Source organism: Scyliorhinus torazame, chromosome 14 (assembly GCF_047496885.1).
Source record: "Scyliorhinus torazame isolate Kashiwa2021f chromosome 14, sScyTor2.1, whole genome shotgun sequence".
In the NCBI taxonomy this organism is placed as follows: Eukaryota; Metazoa; Chordata; class Chondrichthyes; order Carcharhiniformes; family Scyliorhinidae; genus Scyliorhinus; species Scyliorhinus torazame.
Genome location: NC_092720.1, coordinates 146,447,600 through 146,467,238, shown reverse-complemented (window position 1 = coordinate 146,467,238; position 19,639 = coordinate 146,447,600).

Sequence of the window (19,639 nt, the reverse complement as noted above, 5' to 3'; positions counted from 1 at the left end):
CAACCCATGTGAATCTCGTCAATCCCAATCCCAATGTGCATCCCCTCAATCCCCAATCCCAATGTGAAAGCCCCGCCTCAATCCCAAATCCCAATGTGAGTCTCCTCAATCCCCAATCCCAATTTGAATCCCCTGAATCCACAATCCAAATGTGAATCCCCTCAGTCCCCAATCCCAATGTGAACCCCTCAGTTGCCAATCCTAATGTTAATCCCCTCAATCCCCAATCCCAATGTGAATCCCCTCACTCCCCAATCCCAATTGGAATCCTCCACAGCCCCGATTCTCAATGTGAATCCCCTCAGTCGCCAATCCTAATGTGAATCCCCTCAGTCCCCAATCCCAATGTGAATCTCCTCAGTCCCCAATCCTAATGTGAAACCCATCAGTCCGCAATCCCAATGTGAATACCCTCTGTCCCCAATCCCAATGTGGCCCCTCCCAGTCCTCAATCCCAATGTGAATCCCCTCAGTCCCCAATCCTAATGTGAATCCCCTCAGTCCCCAATCCCAATGTGAATCCCCTCAATCCCCAATCCCAATGTGAAACCCAACAGTCCGCAATCCCAATGTGACTACCCTCAGTCCCCAATCCCAATGTGAATTCTCCCAGTCCCCAATCGCAATGTGAATCCCCTCAGTCCCCAATCCCAATGTGAACCTCCTAATACCCAATCCATGTGAATCACCTGAATCCCCATTCCCAATGTGAATCCCCTCAGTCCCCAATCCCAATGTGAATCCCCTCAGTCCCCAATCCCAATGTGAATCCCCTCAATCCACAATCCCAATGTGAATCTAATAAATCCCCAATCCCAATGTGAATCCCCTCAGTCCCCAATCCCAATGTGAATCCCCTAATCCCCAATCCATGTGAATCCCCTCAATCCCCAATCCCAATGTGAATCCCCCGCTTAAATGCCCAAATCCCCATGTGAATCGCCTCAATCCCCAATCCCAATATGAATCCCCTCAGTCCCCAATCCCAATGTGAATCGCCTCAATCCCCAATCCCAATGTGAACCCCCTCAGTCCCCATTCCCAATGTGAATCCTCTCAATCCTCAATCCCAATGTGAATCCCCCGCCTCAATCCCCAATCCCAATGTGAATCCCCTCAGACCTCAATCCCAATGTGAATCCCCTCAATCCCCAATCCCAATGTGAAACTCATCAGTCCGCAATCCCAATGTGAATACCCTCAGTCCCCAATCCCAATGTGAAACTCATCAGTCCCCAATCCCAATGTGAATTCCCTAATCCCCAATCCCTGTGAATCCCCTGAATCCCCATTCCCAATGTGAATCCCCTCAGTCCCCAATCCCAATGTGAATCCCCTCAGTCCCCAATCTCAATGTGAATCCCCTCAATCCCCATTCCCAATGTGAATCGCCTCAATCCCCAATCCCAATGTGAATCCCCTCAATCCCCAATCCGAAGGTGAATCCCCCTCAGTCCCCAATCTCAATGTGAATCCCCCTCAGCCCCCAATCCCAATGTGAATCCCCTCAAACCCCAATCCCAATATGAATCTCCTCAAGCCCCATTCCCAATGTGAATTCCTCAGTCCCCAATCCCAATGTGAATCCCCTCAGTCCCTAATTCTAATGTGAATCTCCTCAGTCCCAAATTCCAATGTGAATCCCCTCAATGACCAATCCCAATTGGAATCCCCACAGTCCCGATTCTCAATGTGAATCCCCTCAGTCCCCAATCCCAATGTGAATCCCCTCAATCACCAATCTCAATGTGAATCTCCTCAATCCACAATCCCAATGTGAATCCCCTCACTCCCCAATACCAATGTGAATCCCCTAATCCCCAATCCATGTGAATACCCTGAATCCCAATTTGAATCCTCTCAGTCCCCAATGCCAATGTGAATCCCCTCAGTCCCCACCCCCAATGTGAATCCTCTCCTTCGCAACCTATGTGAATCTCGTCAATCCCCAATCCCAATGTGAAACCCCCACCTCAATCCCAAATGCCAATGTGTGTCTCCTCAATCCACAATCCCTTTGTGAATCGCCTCAATCCCCAATCCCAATGTGAATCCCCTCAGTCCCCAATCCTAATGTGAATCCCATCAGTCCCCAATCCCAATATAATACACTCAATCCCCAATCCCAATGTGAATCCCCTCAATCCCCACACCCAATGTGAATCCCCCTCAGTCCCCAATCTCAATGTGAATCCCCCTCAGTCCCCAATCCCAATGTGAATCCCCTCAATCCCCAATCCCAATGTGAATCCCCATTCCCAAAGTGAATTCCTCAGTCCCCAATCCCAATGTGAATCCCCTCAGTCCCCATTTCCAATGTGAATCCCCTCAATCCCCAATCCCAATGTGAATGCCCCGCCTCAATCCCCAATCCCAATGTGAAACCCATCAGTCCGCAATCCCAATGTGAATAACCTCAGTCCCCAATTCCAATGTGAATCCCCTCAGTCCCCAATCCCAATGTGAATCCCCTAATCGCCAATCCCTGTGAATCCCCTGAATCCCCATTCCCAATGTGAATCCCCTCAGTCCCCAATCCCAATTTGAATCCCCTCAGTCCCCAATCTCAATGTGAATCCCCTCAATCCACAATCCCAATGTGAATCCCCTCAATCCACAATCCCAATGTGAATCCCCTCAGTCCCCAATCCCAATGTGAATCCCCTCAATCCCCAATCCTAATGTGAATCCCCTCAGTCCCCAATCCCAATGTGAATCCCCTCTATCCCAATCCCAATGTGAATCCCCTCAGTCCCCAATCCCAATGTGAAACCCATCAGTCCACAATCCCAATGTGAATACCCTCAGTCCCAAATCCCAATGTGACCCTTCCCAGTCCCTAATCCCAATGTGAATCCCCTCAATCCACAATCCCAATGTGAATCCCCTCAGTCCCCAATCCCAATGTGAATCCCCTAATCCCCAATCCATGTGAATCCCCTGAAACCCCATTCCCAATGTGAATCCCCTCAGTTCCCAATCCCAATGTGAATCCCCTCAGTCCCCAATCCCAATGTGAAGCCCCTCAATCCAGAAACCCAATGTGAATCCCCTCAGTCCACAATCCAAATGTGAATCCCCTCAGACCCCAATCCCAATGTGAATCCCCTCAGTCCCCACCCCCAATTTGAATCCTCTCCTTCGCAACCCATGTGAATCTCGTCAATCCCAATTCCAATGTGCATCCCCTCAATCCCCAATCCCAATGTGAAACCCCCGCCTCAATCCCAAATGCCAATGTGAGTCTCCTCGATCCACAATCCCTATGTGAATCGCCTCAATCCCCAATCCCAATGTGAATCCCCTCAGTCCCCAATCCTAATGTGAATCCCATCAGTCCCCATTCCCAATATAATCCCCTCAATCCCCAATCCCAATGTGAATCCCCTCAATCCCCAATCCCAATGTGAATCCCCCTCAGTCCCCAATCCCAATGTGAATCCCCTCAATCCCCAATCTCAATGTGAATCCCCCCAGTCCTCAATCCCAATGTGAATCCCCTCAATCCCCAATACCAATGTGAATCCCCTTAGTCCCCCATTCCAATGTGAATCCCCATTCCCAAAGTGAATTCCTCAGTCCCCAATCCCAATGTGAATTCCCTCAGTCTCCAATCTCAATGTGAATCCCCTCAGTCCCCCATCCCAATGTGAATCCCCTCAGTCCCCAATCACAATGTGAAACCCCCGCCTCAATCCCCAATCCCAATGTGAAACCCATCAGGCCGCAACCCCAATGTGAATACCCTCAGTCCCCAATCCCAATGTGAATCCCCTCAGTCCACAATCCCAATGTGAATCCCCAATCCCCAATCCCTGTGAATCCCCTGAATCCCCATTCCCAATGTGAATCCCCTCAGTCTCCAATCTCAATGTGAATCCCCCGCCTCAATCCCCAATCCCAATGTGAAACCCATCAGCCCGCCACCCCAATGTGAATACCCTCAGTCCCCAATCCCAATGTGAATCCCCTCAGTCCCCAATCCCAATGTGAATCCCCTAATCCCCAATCCCTGTGAATCCCCTGAATCCCCATTCCCAATGTGAATCCCCTCAGTCTCCAATCCCAATTTGAATCCCCTCAGTCCCCAATCTCAATGTGAATCCCCTCAATCCACAATCCCAATGTGAATATCCTCAATCCACAATCCCAATGTCAATCCCCTCAGTCCCCAATCCCAATGTGAATCCCCTCAATCCCCAATCCCAATGTGAATCCCCTCAGTCCCCAATCCCAAGGTGAATCCCCTCTGTCCCAATCCCAATGTGAATCCCCTCAGTCCCCAATCCCAATGTGAAACCCATCAGTCCGCAATCCCAATGTGAATACCCTCAGTCCCAAATCCCAATGTGACCCTTCCCAGTCCTCAATCCCAATGTGAATCCCCTCAGTCCCCAATCCCAATGTGAATCCCCTAATACCCAATCCATGTGAATCCCCTGAATCCCCATTCCCAATGTGTATCCCCTCAGTCCCCAATCCCAATGTGAACCCCCTCATTCCCCAATCCCAATGTGAATCCCCTCAAACCACAATCCCAATGTGAATCCCCTCAGCCCACAATCCCAATGTGAATCCCCTAATCCCCAATCCATGTGAATCCCCTGAAAACCCATTCCCAATGTGATTCCCCTCAGTTCCCAATCCCAATGTGAATCCCCTCAGTCCCAATCCCAATGTGAATCCCCTCAGTCCCCAATCCCAATGTGACTCTCCTCAGTCCCCGATCCAAATGTGAATCCCCGCAATCCCCAATCCTAATATGAATCCCCTGAATCCACAATCCCAATGTGAATTCCCTGAATCCCCAATCCCAATGTGAATCCCCTCAATCCCCAATCCCAATGTGAATCCCCCGCCACAAGTCCCAAATCCCCATGTGAATCGCCTCAATCCCCAATCCCAATATGAATCCCCTCAGTCCCCAATCCCAATGTGAATCGCCTCAATCCCCAATCCCAATCTGAATCGCATCAATCCCCAATCCCAATATGAATCCCCTCAGTCCCCATTCCCAATGTGAATCCCCTCAATCCCCAATCCCAATGGGAATCCCCCGCCTCAATCCCCAATCACAATGTGAATCCCCTCAGTCTTCAATCCCAATGTGAATCCCCTCTGTCCCCAATCCCAATGTGAATCCCCTCAGTCCCCAATCCCAATGTGAATCCTCTAATCCCCAATCCCTGTGAATCCCCTGAATCCCCATTCCCAATGTGAATCCCCTCAGTCTCTAATCCCAATTTGAATCCCCTCAGTATCCAATCTCAATGTGAATTCCCTCAATCCCCAATCCCAATGTGAAACCCCCTCAGTCCCCAATCGCAATGTGAATCCCCCTCAGTCCCCAATCCCAATGTGAATCCCCTCAATCCCCAATCCCAATGTGAATCCCCATTCCCAAAGTGAATTTCTCAGTCCCCAATCCCAATGTGAATCCCCTCAGTCCCCATTTCCAATGTGAATCCCCTCAATCCCCAATCCCAATGTGAATGCCCCGCCTCAATCCCCAATCCCAATGTGAAACCCATCAGTCCGCAATCCCAATGTGAATACCCTCAGTCCCGAATCCCAATGTGAATCCCCTCAGTCCCCAATCCCAATGTGAATCCCCTAATCCCCAATCCCTGTGAATCCCCTGAATCCCCATTCCCAATGTGAATCCCCTCAGTCCCCACTCCCAATTTGAATCCCCTCAGTCCCCAATCTCAATGTGAATCCCCTCAATCCACAATCCCAATGTGAATCCCCTCAATCCACAATCCTAATGTGAATCCCCTCAATCCCCAATCCTAATGTGAATCCCCTCAGTCCCCAATCCCAATGTGAATCCCCTCTGTCCCAATCCCAATGTGAATCCCCTCAGTCCCCAATCACAATGTGAATACCCTCAGTCCCAAATCCCAATGTGACCCTTCCCAGTCCCTAATCCCAATGTGAATCCCCTCAATCCACAATCCCAATGTGAATCCCCTCAGTCCCCAATCCCAATGTGAATCCCCTAATCCCCAATCCATGTGAATCCCCTGAAACCCCATTCCCAATGTGAATCCCCTCAGTTCCCAATCCCAATGTGAATCCCCTCAGTCCCCAATCCCAATGTGAATCCCCTCAATCCAGAATCCCAATGTGAATCCCCTCAGTCCCCAATCCCAATGTGAATCCGCTCAGTCCCCAATCCCAATGTGAATCCCCTCAGTCCCCACCCCCAATGTGAATCCTCTCCTTTGCAACCCATGTGAATCTCGTCAATCCCAATCCCAATGTGCATCCCCTCAATCCCCAATCCCAATGTGAAACCCCCGCCTCAATCCCAAATGCCAATGTGAGTCTCCTCGATCCACAATCCCTATGTGAATCGCCTCAATCCCCAATCCCAATGTGAATCCCCTCAGTCCCCAATCCTAATGTGAATCCCATCAGTCCCCATTCCCAATATAATCCCCTCAATCCCCAATCCCAATGTGAATCCCCTCAATCCCCAATCCCAATGTGAATCCCCCTCAGTCCCCAATCTCAATGTGAATCCCCCTCAGTCCCCAATCCCAATGTGAATCCCCTCAATCCCCAATCCCAATGTGAATCCCCATTCCCAAAGTGAAATCCTCAGTCCCCAATCCCATTGTGAATCCCCTGAGTCCCCAATCCCAATGTGAATTCCCTCAGTCTCCAATCCCAATGTGAATCGCCTCAATCCCCAATCCCAATGTGAATCCCCTCAGTCCCCAATCCTAATGTGAATCCCATCAGTCCCCAATCCCAATATAATACACTCAATCCCCAATCCCAATGTGAATCCCCTCAATCCCCACTCCCAATGTGAATCCCCCTCAGTCCCCAATCTCAATGTGAATCCCCCTCAGTCCCCAATCCCAATGTGAATCCCCTCAATCCCCAATCCCAATGTGAATCCCCATTCCCAAAGTGAATTCCTCAGTCCCCAATCCCAATGTGAATCCCCTCAGTCCCCATTTCCAATGTGAATCCCCTCAATCCCCAATCCCAATGTGAATGCCCCGCCTCAATCCCCAATCCCAATGTGAAACCCATCAGTCCGCAATCCCAATGTGAATAACCTCAGTCCCCAATTCCAATGTGAATCCCCTCAGTCCCCAATCCCAATGTGAATCCCCTAATCGCCAATCCCTGTGAATCCCCTGAATCCCCATTCCCAATGTGAATCCCCTCAGTCCCCAATCCCAATTTGAATCCCCTCAGTCCCCAATCTCAATGTGAATCCCCTCAATCCACAATCCCAATGTGAATCCCCTCAATCCACAATCCCAATGTGAATCCCCTCAGTCCCCAATCCCAATGTGAATCCCCTCAATCCCCAATCCTAATGTGAATCCCCTCAGTCCCCAATCCCAATGTGAATCCCCTCTATCCCAATCCCAATGTGAATCCCCTCAGTCCCCAATCCCAATGTGAAACCCATCAGTCCGCAATCCCAATGTGAATACCCTCAGTCCCAAATCCCAATGTGACCCTTCCCAGTCCCTAATCCCAATGTGAATCCCCTCAATCCACAATCCCAATGTGAATCCCCTCAGTCCCCAATCCCAATGTGAATCCCCTAATCCCCAATCCATGTGAATCCCCTGAAACCCCATTCCCAATGTGAATCCCCTCAGTTCCCAATCCCAATGTGAATCCCCTCAGTCCCCAATCCCAATGTGAAGCCCCTCAATCCAGAAACCCAATGTGAATCCCCTCAGTCCACAATCCAAATGTGAATCCCCTCAGACCCCAATCCCAATGTGAATCCCCTCAGTCCCCAATCCCAATGTGAATCCCCTAATCCCCAATCCCTGTGAATCCCCTGAATCCCCATTCCCAATGTGAATCCCCTCAGTCTCCAATCCCAATTTGAATCCCCTCAGTCCCCAATCTCAATGTGAATCCCCTCAATCCACAATCAAAATGTGAATATCCTCAATCCACAATCCCAATGTCAATCCCCTCAGTCCCCAATCCCAATGTGAATCCCCTCAATCCCCAATCCCAATGTGAATCCCCTCAGTCCCCAATCCCAAGGTGAATCCCCTCTGTCCCAATCCCAATGTGAATCCCCTCAGTCCCCAATCCCAATGTGAAACCCATCAGTCCGCAATCCCAATGTGAATACCCTCAGTCCCAAATCCCAATGTGACCCTTCCCAGTCCTCAATCCCAATGTGAATCCCCTCAGTCCCCAATCCCAATGTGAATCCCCTAATACCCAATCCATGTGAATCCCCTGAATCCCCATTCCCAATGTGTATCCCCTCAGTCCCCAATCCCAATGTGAACCCCCTCATTCCCCAATCCCAATGTGAATCCCCTCAAACCACAATCCCAATGTGAATCCCCTCAGCCCACAATCCCAATGTGAATCCCCTAATCCCCAATCCATGTGAATCCCCTGAAAACCCATTCCCAATGTGATTCCCCTCAGTTCCCAATCCCAATGTGAATCCCCTCAGTCCCAATCCCAATGTGAATCCCCTCAGTCCCCAATCCCAATGTGACTCTCCTCAGTCCCCGATCCAAATGTGAATCCCCGCAATCCCCAATCCTAATATGAATCCCCTGAATCCACAATCCCAATGTGAATCCCCTGAATCCCCAATCCCAATGTGAATCCCCTCAATCCCCAATCCCAATGTGAATCCCCCGCCACAAGTCCCAAATCCCCATGTGAATCGCCTCAATCCCCAATCCCAATATGAATCCCCTCAGTCCCCAATCCCAATGTGAATCGCCTCAATCCCCAATCCCAATCTGAATCGCATCAATCCCCAATCCCAATATGAATCCCCTCAGTCCCCATTCCCAATGTGAATCCCCTCAATCCCCAATCCCAATGGGAATCCCCCGCCTCAATCCCCAATCACAATGTGAATCCCCTCAGTCTTCAATCCCAATGTGAATCCCCTCTGTCCCCAATCCCAATGTGAATCCCCTCAGTCCCCAATCCCAATGTGAATCCTCTAATCCCCAATCCCTGTGAATCCCCTGAATCCCCATTCCCAATGTGAATCCCCTCAGTCTCTAATCCCAATTTGAATCCCCTCAGTATCCAATCTCAATGTGAATTCCCTCAATCCCCAATCCCAATGTGAAACCCCCTCAGTCCCCAATCGCAATGTGAATCCCCCTCAGTCCCCAATCCCAATGTGAATCCCCTCAATCCCCAATCCCAATGTGAATCCCCATTCCCAAAGTGAATTTCTCAGTCCCCAATCCCAATGTGAATCCCCTCAGTCCCCATTTCCAATGTGAATCCCCTCAATCCCCAATCCCAATGTGAATGCCCCGCCTCAATCCCCAATCCCAATGTGAAACCCATCAGTCCGCAATCCCAATGTGAATACCCTCAGTCCCGAATCCCAATGTGAATCCCCTCAGTCCCCAATCCCAATGTGAATCCCCTAATCCCCAATCCCTGTGAATCCCCTGAATCCCCATTCCCAATGTGAATCCCCTCAGTCCCCACTCCCAATTTGAATCCCCTCAGTCCCCAATCTCAATGTGAATCCCCTCAATCCACAATCCCAATGTGAATCCCCTCAATCCACAATCCTAATGTGAATCCCCTCAATCCCCAATCCTAATGTGAATCCCCTCAGTCCCCAATCCCAATGTGAATCCCCTCTGTCCCAATCCCAATGTGAATCCCCTCAGTCCCCAATCCCAATGTGAAACCCATCAGTCCGCAATCACAATGTGAATACCCTCAGTCCCAAATCCCAATGTGACCCTTCCCAGTCCCTAATCCCAATGTGAATCCCCTCAATCCACAATCCCAATGTGAATCCCCTCAGTCCCCAATCCCAATGTGAATCCCCTAATCCCCAATCCATGTGAATCCCCTGAAACCCCATTCCCAATGTGAATCCCCTCAGTTCCCAATCCCAATGTGAATCCCCTCAGTCCCCAATCCCAATGTGAATCCCCTCAATCCAGAATCCCAATGTGAATCCCCTCAGTCCCCAATCCCAATGTGAATCCGCTCAGTCCCCAATCCCAATGTGAATCCCCTCAGTCCCCACCCCCAATGTGAATCCTCTCCTTTGCAACCCATGTGAATCTCGTCAATCCCAATCCCAATGTGCATCCCCTCAATCCCCAATCCCAATGTGAAACCCCCGCCTCAATCCCAAATGCCAATGTGAGTCTCCTCGATCCACAATCCCTATGTGAATCGCCTCAATCCCCAATCCCAATGTGAATCCCCTCAGTCCCCAATCCTAATGTGAATCCCATCAGTCCCCATTCCCAATATAATCCCCTCAATCCCCAATCCCAATGTGAATCCCCTCAATCCCCAATCCCAATGTGAATCCCCCTCAGTCCCCAATCTCAATGTGAATCCCCCTCAGTCCCCAATCCCAATGTGAATCCCCTCAATCCCCAATCCCAATGTGAATCCCCATTCCCAAAGTGAAATCCTCAGTCCCCAATCCCATTGTGAATCCCCTGAGTCCCCAATCCCAATGTGAATTCCCTCAGTCTCCAATCCCAATGTGAATCCCCTCAGTCCCCCATCCCAATGTGAATCCCCCGCCTCAATCCCCAATCCCAATGTGAAACCCATCAGCCCGCAACCCCAATGTGAATACCCTCAGTCCCCAATCCCAATGTGAATCCCCTCAGTCCACAATCCCAATGTGAATCCCCAATCCCCAATCCCTGTGAATGCCCTGAATCCCCATTCCCAATGTGAATCCCCTCAGTCTCCAATCTCAATGTGAATCCCACGCCTCAATCCCCAATCCCAATGTGAAACCCATCAGCCCGCCAACCCAATGTGAATACCCTCAGTCCCCAATCCCAATGTGAATCACCTCAGTCCCCAATCCCAATGTGAATCCCCTAATCCCCAATCCCTGTGAATCCCCTGAATCCCCATTCCCAATGTGAATCCCCTCAGTCTCCAATCCCAATTTGAATCCCCACAGTCCCCAATCTCAATGTGAATCCCCTCAATCCACAATCCCAATGTGAATCCCCTCAATCCACAATCCCAATGTCAATCCCCTCAGTCCCCAATATCAATGTGAATCCCCTCAATCCCCAATCCCAATGTGAATCCCCTCAGTCCCCAACCCCAATGTGAATCCCCTCTGTCCCAATCCCAATGTGAATCCCCTCAGTCCCCAATCCCAATGTGAAACCCATCAGTCCGCAATCCCAATGTGAATACCCTCAGTCCCAAATCCCAATGTGACCCTTCCTAGTCCTCAATCCCAATGTGAATCCCCTCAGTCCCCAATCCCAATGTGAATCCCCTAATACCCAATCCATGTGAATCCCCTGAATCCCCATTCCCAATGTGAATCCCCTCAGTCCCCAATCCCAATGTGAATCCCCTCATTCCCCAATCCCAATGTGATTCCCTCTAACCACAATCCCAATGTGAATCCCCTCAGCCCACAATCCCAATGTGAATCCCCTAATCCCCAATCCATGTGAATCCCCTGAAAACCCATTCCCAATGTGATTCCCCTCAGTTCCCAATCCCAATGTGAATCCCCTCAGTCCCCAATCCCAATGTGAATCCCCTCAGTCCCCAATCCCAATGTGACTCTCCTCAGTCCCCGATCCCAATGTGAATCCCCGCAATCCCCAATCCTAATATGAATCCCCTGAATCCACAATCCCAATGTGAATCCCCTGAATCCCCAATCCCAATGTGAATCCCCTCAATCCCCAATCCCAATGTGAATCCCCCGCCACAAGTCCCAAATCCCCATGTGAATCGCCTCAATCCCCAATCCCAATATGAATCCCCTCAGTCCCCAATCCCAATGTGAATCCCCTCAGTCCCCAATCCCAATGTGACTCTCCTCAGTCCCCGATCCCAATGTGAATCCCCGCAATCCCCAATCCTAATATGAATCCCCTGAATCCACAATCCCAATGTGAATCCCCTGAATCCCCAATCCCAATGTGACTCTCCTCAGTCCCCGATCCCAATGTGAATCCCCGCAATCCCCAATCCTAATATGAATCCCCTGAATCCACAATCCCAATGTGAATCCCCTGAATCCCCAATCCCAATGTGAATCCCCTCAATCCCCAATCCCAATGTGAATCCCCCGCCACAAGTCCCAAATCCCCATGTGAATCGCCTCAATCCCCAATCCCAATATGAATCCCCTCAGTCCCCAATCCCAATGTGAATCGCATCAATCCCCAATCCCAATATGAATCCCCTCAGTCCCCATTCCCAATGTGAATCCCCTCAATCCCCAATCCCAATGGGAATCCCACGACTCAATCCCCAATCACAATGTGAATCCCCTCAGTCTTCAATCCCAATGTGAATCCCCTCAGTCCCCAATCCCAATGTGAATCCCCTCAGTCCCCAATCCCAATGTGAATCCCCTAATCCCCAATCCCTGTGAATCCCCTGAATCCCCATTCCCAATGTGAATCCCCTCAGTCTCCAATCCCATTTGAATCCCCTCATTATCCAATCTCAATATGAATTCCCTCAATCCACAATCCCAATGTGAATCCCCTCAGTCCTCAATCCCAGTGTGAATCCCCTCTGTCCCCAATCCCAATGTGAATCCCCTCAATCCCCAATCCCAATTGGAATCCTCCACTGCCCCGATTTTCAATGTGAATCCCCTCAGTCGCCAATCCTAATGTGAATCCACTCAGTCCCCAATCCCAATGTGAATCACCTCAGTCCCCAATCCCAATGTGAAACCCATCAGTCCCCAACCCCAATGTGAATCCCCTCAGTCCCCAATCCCAATGTGACCCCTACCAGTCCCCATTCCCAATGTGAATCCCCTCAGTCCCCAATCCCAATGTGAATCCCCTCAGTCCCCAATCCCAATGTGAATCCCCTCAGTGCCCAATCCCAATGTGAATCCCCTAATCCCCAATCCCTGTGAATCCCCTGAATCCCCATTCCCAATGTGAATCCGCTAATCCCCAATACATGTGAATCCCCTGAATCCCCATTCCCAATGTGAATCCCCTCAGTTCCTAATCCCAATGTGAATCCCCTCAGTCCCCAATCCCAATGTGAATCCCCTCAATCCAGAATCCCAATGTGAATCCCCTCAGTCCCCAATCCCAATGTGAAGCCCCTCAGTCCCCAATCCCAATGTGAATCCCCTCAGTCCCCAATCCCAATGTGAATCCCCTCAATTCACAATCCCAATGTGAATCTACAAAATCCCCAATCCCAATGTGAATCCCCTCAGTCCCCAATCCCAATTTGAATCCCCTAATCCCCAATCCATGTGAATCCCCTGAATCCCCATTCCCAATGTGAATCCCCTCAGTTCCCAATCCCAATGTGAATTCCCTCAGTCCCCAATCCCAATGTGAATCCCCTCAATCCAGAATCCCAATGTGTATCCCCTCAGTCCCCAATCCCAATGCGAATCCCCTCAGTCCCCAATCCCATTGTGAATCTCCTCAGTCCCCGTTCCCAATGTGAATACACGCAATCCCCAATCCTAATATGAATCCCCTGAATCCACAATCCCAATGTGAATCCCCTGAATCCCCAATCCCAATGTGAATCCCCTCAATTCCCAATCCCAATGTGAATCCCCCGCCACAAGTCCCAAATCCCCATGTGAATCGCCTCAATCCCCAATCCCAATATGAATCCCCTCAGTCCCTAATCCCAATGTGAATCGCCTCAATCCCCAATCCCAATGTGAATCGCATCAATCCCCAATCCCAATATGAATCCGCTCAGTCCCCATTCCCAATGTGAATCCCCTCAATCCCCAATCCCAATGTGAATCCCCCCCTCAATCCCCAATCACAAAGTGAATCCCCTCAGTCCTCAATCCCAATGTGAATCCCCTCTGTCCCCAATCCCAATGTGAATCTCCTCAGTCCACGATCCCAATGTGAATCCCCGCAATCATTCATCCCAATGAGAATCCCCCGCCTCAATCCCAAATCCCAATGTGCGTCTCCTCAATCCCCAATCCCAATTTGAATCCCCTCAATCCACAATCCCAATGTGAATCCCCTCAGTCTCGAATCCCAATGTGAACCCCTCAGTGGCCAATCCTAATCTGAATCACCTCAGTCCCCAACCCCATTGTGAATCCCCTCAATCCCCAATCCCAATTGGAATCCTCCACAGCCCCGATTCTCAATGTGAATCCCCTCAGTCGCCAATCCTTATGTGAATCCCCTCAGTCCCCAATCTTAATGTGAATCCCCTCAGTCCAAAATCCCAATGTGAAACCCATCAGTCCGCAATCCCAATGTGAATACCATCAGTCCCCAATCCCAATGTGACCCCTCCCAGTCCCCAACCCCAATGTGAATCCCCTCAGTTCCCAATCCCAATGTGAATCCCCTAATACCCAATCCATGTGAATCCCTGAATCCCCATTCCCAATGTGAATCCCATCAGTCCCCAATCCCAATGTGAATCCCCTCAGTCCCCAATCCCAAAGTGAATCCTGTCAATCCACAATCCCAATGTGAATCTACTAAATCCACAATCCCAATGTGAATCCCCTCAGTCCCCAATCCCATTGTGAATCCCCTAATCCCCAATCCATGTGAATCCCCTGAATCCCCATTCCCAATGTGAATCCCCTCAGTTCCTAATCCCAATGTGAATACCCTCAGTCCCCAATCCCAATGTGAATCCCCTCAATCCAGAATCCCAATGTGAATCCCCTCAGTCCCCAATCCCAATGCGAATCCCCTCAGTCCCCAATCCGAATGTGAATCACCTCAGTCCCCAATCCCAATGTGAATCCCCTCAACCCACAATCCCAATGTGAATCTACAAAATCCCCAATCCCAATGTGAATCCCCTCAGTCCCCAATCCCAATGTGAATCCCCTAATCCCCAATCCATGTGAATCCCCATTCCCAATGTGAATCCCCTCAGTTCCCAATCCCAATGTGAATCCCCTCAATCCCCAATCCCAATGTGAATCCCCTCAATCCAGAATCCCAATGTGAATCCCCTCAGTCCCCAATCCCAATGCGAATCCCCTCAGTCCACAATCCCAATGTGAATCTCCTCAATCCCCAATCCCAATGTGAATCCCCTCAATCCCCAATCCCAATGTGAATCCCCCGCCTCAAGTCCCAAATCCCCATGTGAATCGCCTGAATCCCCAATCCCAATATGAATCCCCTCAGTCACCAATCCCAATGTGAATCGCCTCAATCCCCAATCCCGATGTGAATCCCCTCAGTCCCCATTCCCAATGTGAATCCCCTCAATCCCCAATGCCAATGTGAATCCCCCGCCTCAATCCCCAATCCCAATGTGAATCCCCTCAGTCCTCAATCCCAATGTGAATCCCCTCAATCCCCAATCCCAATGTGAAACTCATCAGTCCGCAATCCCAATGTGAATACCCTCAGTCCCCAATCCCAATGTGAAACTCATCAGTCCGCAATCCCAATGTGAATACCCTCAGTCCGCAAGCCCAATGTGATCCTTCCCAGTCCCCAATCCCAATGTGAATCCCCTCAGTCCCCAATCCCATGTGAATCCCCTAATCCCCAATCCCTGTGAATCCCCTGAATCCCCATTCCCAATGTGAATCCCCTCAGTCCCCAATCCCAATGTGAATCCCCTCAGTCCCCAATCTCAATGTGAATCCCCTCAATCCCCAATCCCAATGTGAATCGCCTCAATCCCCAATCCCAATGTGAATCCCCTCAATCTCCAATCCCAAGGTGAATCCCCCTCAGTCCCCAATCTCAATGTGAGTCCCCCTTAGCCCCCAATCCCAATGTGAATCCGCTCAAACCCCAATCCCAACATGAATCTCCTCAAGCCCCATTCCCAATGTGAATTTCTCAGTCCCCAATCCCAATGTGAATCCCCTCAGTCCCCAATCCTAATGTGACTCTCCTCAGTCCCCAATTCCAATGTGAATCCCCCTCAATGACCAATCCCTATTGGAATCCCCACTGTCCCGATTCTCAATGTGAATCCCCTCAGTCCCCAATCCCAATGTGAATCCCCTCTGTCCCCAATCCCAATGTGAATCCCTTCAGTCCCCATTTCCATTGTGAATCCCCTCAATCCCCAATCCCAATGTGAATCCCCCGCCTCAATCCCCAATCCCAATGTGAAACCCATCAGCCCGCCACCCCAATGTGAATACCCTCAGTCCCCAATCCCAATGTGAATCCCCTCAGTCCCCAATCCCAATGTGAATCCCCTAATCCCCAATCCCTGTGAATCCCCTGAATCCCCATTCCCAATGTGAATCCCCTCAGTCTCCAATCCCAATTTGAATCCCCTCAGTCCCCAATCTCAATGTGAATCCCCTCAATCCACAATCCCAATGTGAATCCCCTCAATCCACAATCCCAATGTCAATCCCCTCAGTCCCCAATCCCAATGTGAATCCCCTCAATCCTCAATCCCAATGTGAATCTCCTCAGTCCCCAATCCCAATGTGAATCCCCTCTGTCCCAATCCCAATGTGAATCCCCTCAGTCCCCAATCCCAATGTGAAACCCATCAGTCCGCAATCCCAATGTGAATACCCTCAGTCCCAAATCCCAATGTGACCCTTCCCAGTCCCCAATCCCAATGTGAATCCCCTCAGTCCCCAATCCCAATGTGAATCCCATAATACCCAATCCATGTGAATCCCCTGAATCCCCATTCCCAATGTGAATCCCCTCAGTCCCCAATCCCAATGTGAATCCCCTCATTCCCCAATCCCAATGTGAATCCCCTCAAACCACAATCCCAATGTGAATCCCCTCAGCCCCCAATCCCAATGTGAATCCCCTAATCCCCAATCCATGTGAATCCCCTGAAACCCCATTCCCAATGTGAATCCCCTCAGTTCCCAATCCCAATGTGAATCCCCTCAGTCCCCAATCCCAATGTGAATCCCCTCAATCCAGAATCCCAATGTGAATCCCCTCAGTCCCCAATCCCAATGTGAATCCCCTCAGTCCCCAATCCCAATGTGACTCTCCTCAGTCCCCGATCCCAATGTGAATCCCCGCAATCCCCAATCCTAATATGAACCCCCTGAATCCACAATCCCAATGTGAATCCCCTGAATCCCCAATCCCAATGTGAATCCCCTCAATCCCCAATCCCAATGTGAATCCCCCGCCACAAGTCCCAAATCCCCATGTGAATCGCCTCAATATCCAATCCCAATATGAATTCCCTCAGTCCCCAATCCCAATGTGAATCGCCTCAATCCCCAATCACAATGTGAATCGCATCAATCCCCAATCCCAATGTGAATCCCCTGCCTCAATCCCCAATCACAATGTGAATCCCCTCAGTCTTCAATCCCAATGTGAATACCCTCTGTCCCCAATCCCAATGTGAATCCCCTCAGTCCCCAATCCCAATGTGAATCCCCTAATCCCCAATCCCTGTGAATCCCCTGAATCCCCATTCTCAATGTGAATCCCCTCAGTCTTCAATCCCAATTTGAATCCCCTCAGTCCCCAATCTCAATGTGAAGCCCCTCAATCCACAATCCCAATGTGAATCCCCTCAGTCCTCAATCCCAATGTGAATCCCCTCTGTCCCCAATCCCAATGTGAATCCCCTCAATCCCCAATCCCGATGTGAATCCCCTCAGTCCCCAATCCCAATGTGAATCCCCTCAATCCCCAATCCCAATGTGAATCCCCCACCTCAATCCCCAATCCCAATGTGAATCCCCTCAGTCCTCAATCCCAATGTGAATCCCCTAAATCCCCAATCCCAATGTGAAACTCATCAGTCCGCAATCCCAATGTGAATACCCTCAATCCCCAATCCCAATGTGAATCCCCCGCCTCAATCCCCAATCCCAATGTGAAACCCATCAGCCCGCCACCCCAATGTGAATACCCTCAGTCCCCAATCCCAATGTGAATCGCCTCAATCCCCAATCCCAATGTGAATCCCCTCAATCTCCAATCATAGAATCATAGAATCATAGAAGTTTACAGCATGGAAACAGGCCCTTCGGCCCAACCAGTCCATGCGGCCCAGTTTTTACCATTAAGCTAGTCCCAGTTGCCCGCACTTGGCCCATAACCCTCTATACCCATCTTACCCATGTAACCATCTAAATGCTTTTTAAAAGACACAATTGTACCCGCCTCTACTACTACCTCTGGCAGCCCATTCCAGACACTCACTACCCTCTGAGTGAAGAAATTGCCCCTCTGGGCCCTTCTGAATCTCTCCCCTCTCACCTTAAACCTATGCCCTCTAGTTTTAGACTCCCCTACCTTTGGGAAAAGATGTTGACTATCTACCTTATCTATGCCCCTCATTATTTTATAGACCTCTATAAGATCACCCCTAAGCCTCCTACGCTCCAGGGAAAAAAGTCCCAGTCTATCCAGCCTCTCCTTATAACTCAAACCATCAAGTCCCGGCAACATCCTAGTAAATCTTTTCTGCACTCTTTCTAGTTTAATAATATCCTTTCTATAATAGGGTGACCAGAACTGCACACAGTATTCCAAGTGTGGCCGTACCAATGTCTTGTACAACTTCAACAAGACGTCCCAACTCCTATATTCAATGTTCTGACCAATGAAACCAAGCATGCCGAATGTCTTCTTCACCACCCTGTCCACCTGCGACTCCACCTTCAAGGAGCTATGAACCTGTACTCCTAGATCTCTTTGTTCTATAACTCTCCCCAACGCCATACCATTAACTGAGTAGGTCCTGGCCTGATTCGATCTGCCAAAATGCATCACCTCACATTTATCTAAATTAAACTCCATCTGCCATTCGTCGGCCCACTGGCCTAATTGATCAAGATCCCGTTGCAATCCTAGATAACCTTCTTCACTATCCACTGTGCCACCAATCTTGGTGTCATCTGCAAACTTACTAACCATGCCTCCTAAATTCTCAGTCCCCAATCCCAAGGTGAATCCCCCTCAGTCCCCAATCTCAATGTGAGTCCCCCTCAGCCCCCAATCCCAATGTGAATCCGCTCAAAACCCAATCCCAATATGAATCTCCTCAAGCCCCATTCCCAATGTGAATTTCTCAGTCCCCAATCCCAATGTGAATCCCCTCAGTCCCCAATCCTAATGTGAATCTCCTCAGTCCCCAATTCCAATGTGAATCCCCCTCAATGACCAATCCCAATTGGAATCCCCACTGTCCCGATTCTCAATGTGAATCCCCTCAGTCCCCAATCCCAATGTGAATCCCCTCTGTCCCCAATTCCAATGTGAATCCCCTCAGTCCCCATTTCCATTGTGAATCCCCTCAATCCCCAATCCCAATGTGAATCCCCCGCCTCAATCCCCAATCCCAATGTGAAACCCATCAGCCCGCCACCCCAATTTGAATACCCTCAGTCCCCAATCCCAATGTGAATCCCCTCAGTCCCCAATCTCAATGTGAATCCCCTCAATCCCCAATCCCAATGTGAATCGCCTCAATCCCCAATCCCAATGTGAATCCCCTCAATCTCCAATCCCAAGGTGAATCCCCCTCAGTCCCCAATCTCAATGTGAGTCCCCCTCAGCCCCCAATCCCAATGTGAATCCGCTCAAACCCCAATCCCAATATGAATCTCCTCAAGCCCCATTCCCAATGTGAATTTCTCAGTCCCCAATCCCAATGTGAATCCCCTCAGTCCCCAATCCTAATGTGAATCTCCTCAGTCCCCAATTCCAATGTGAATCCC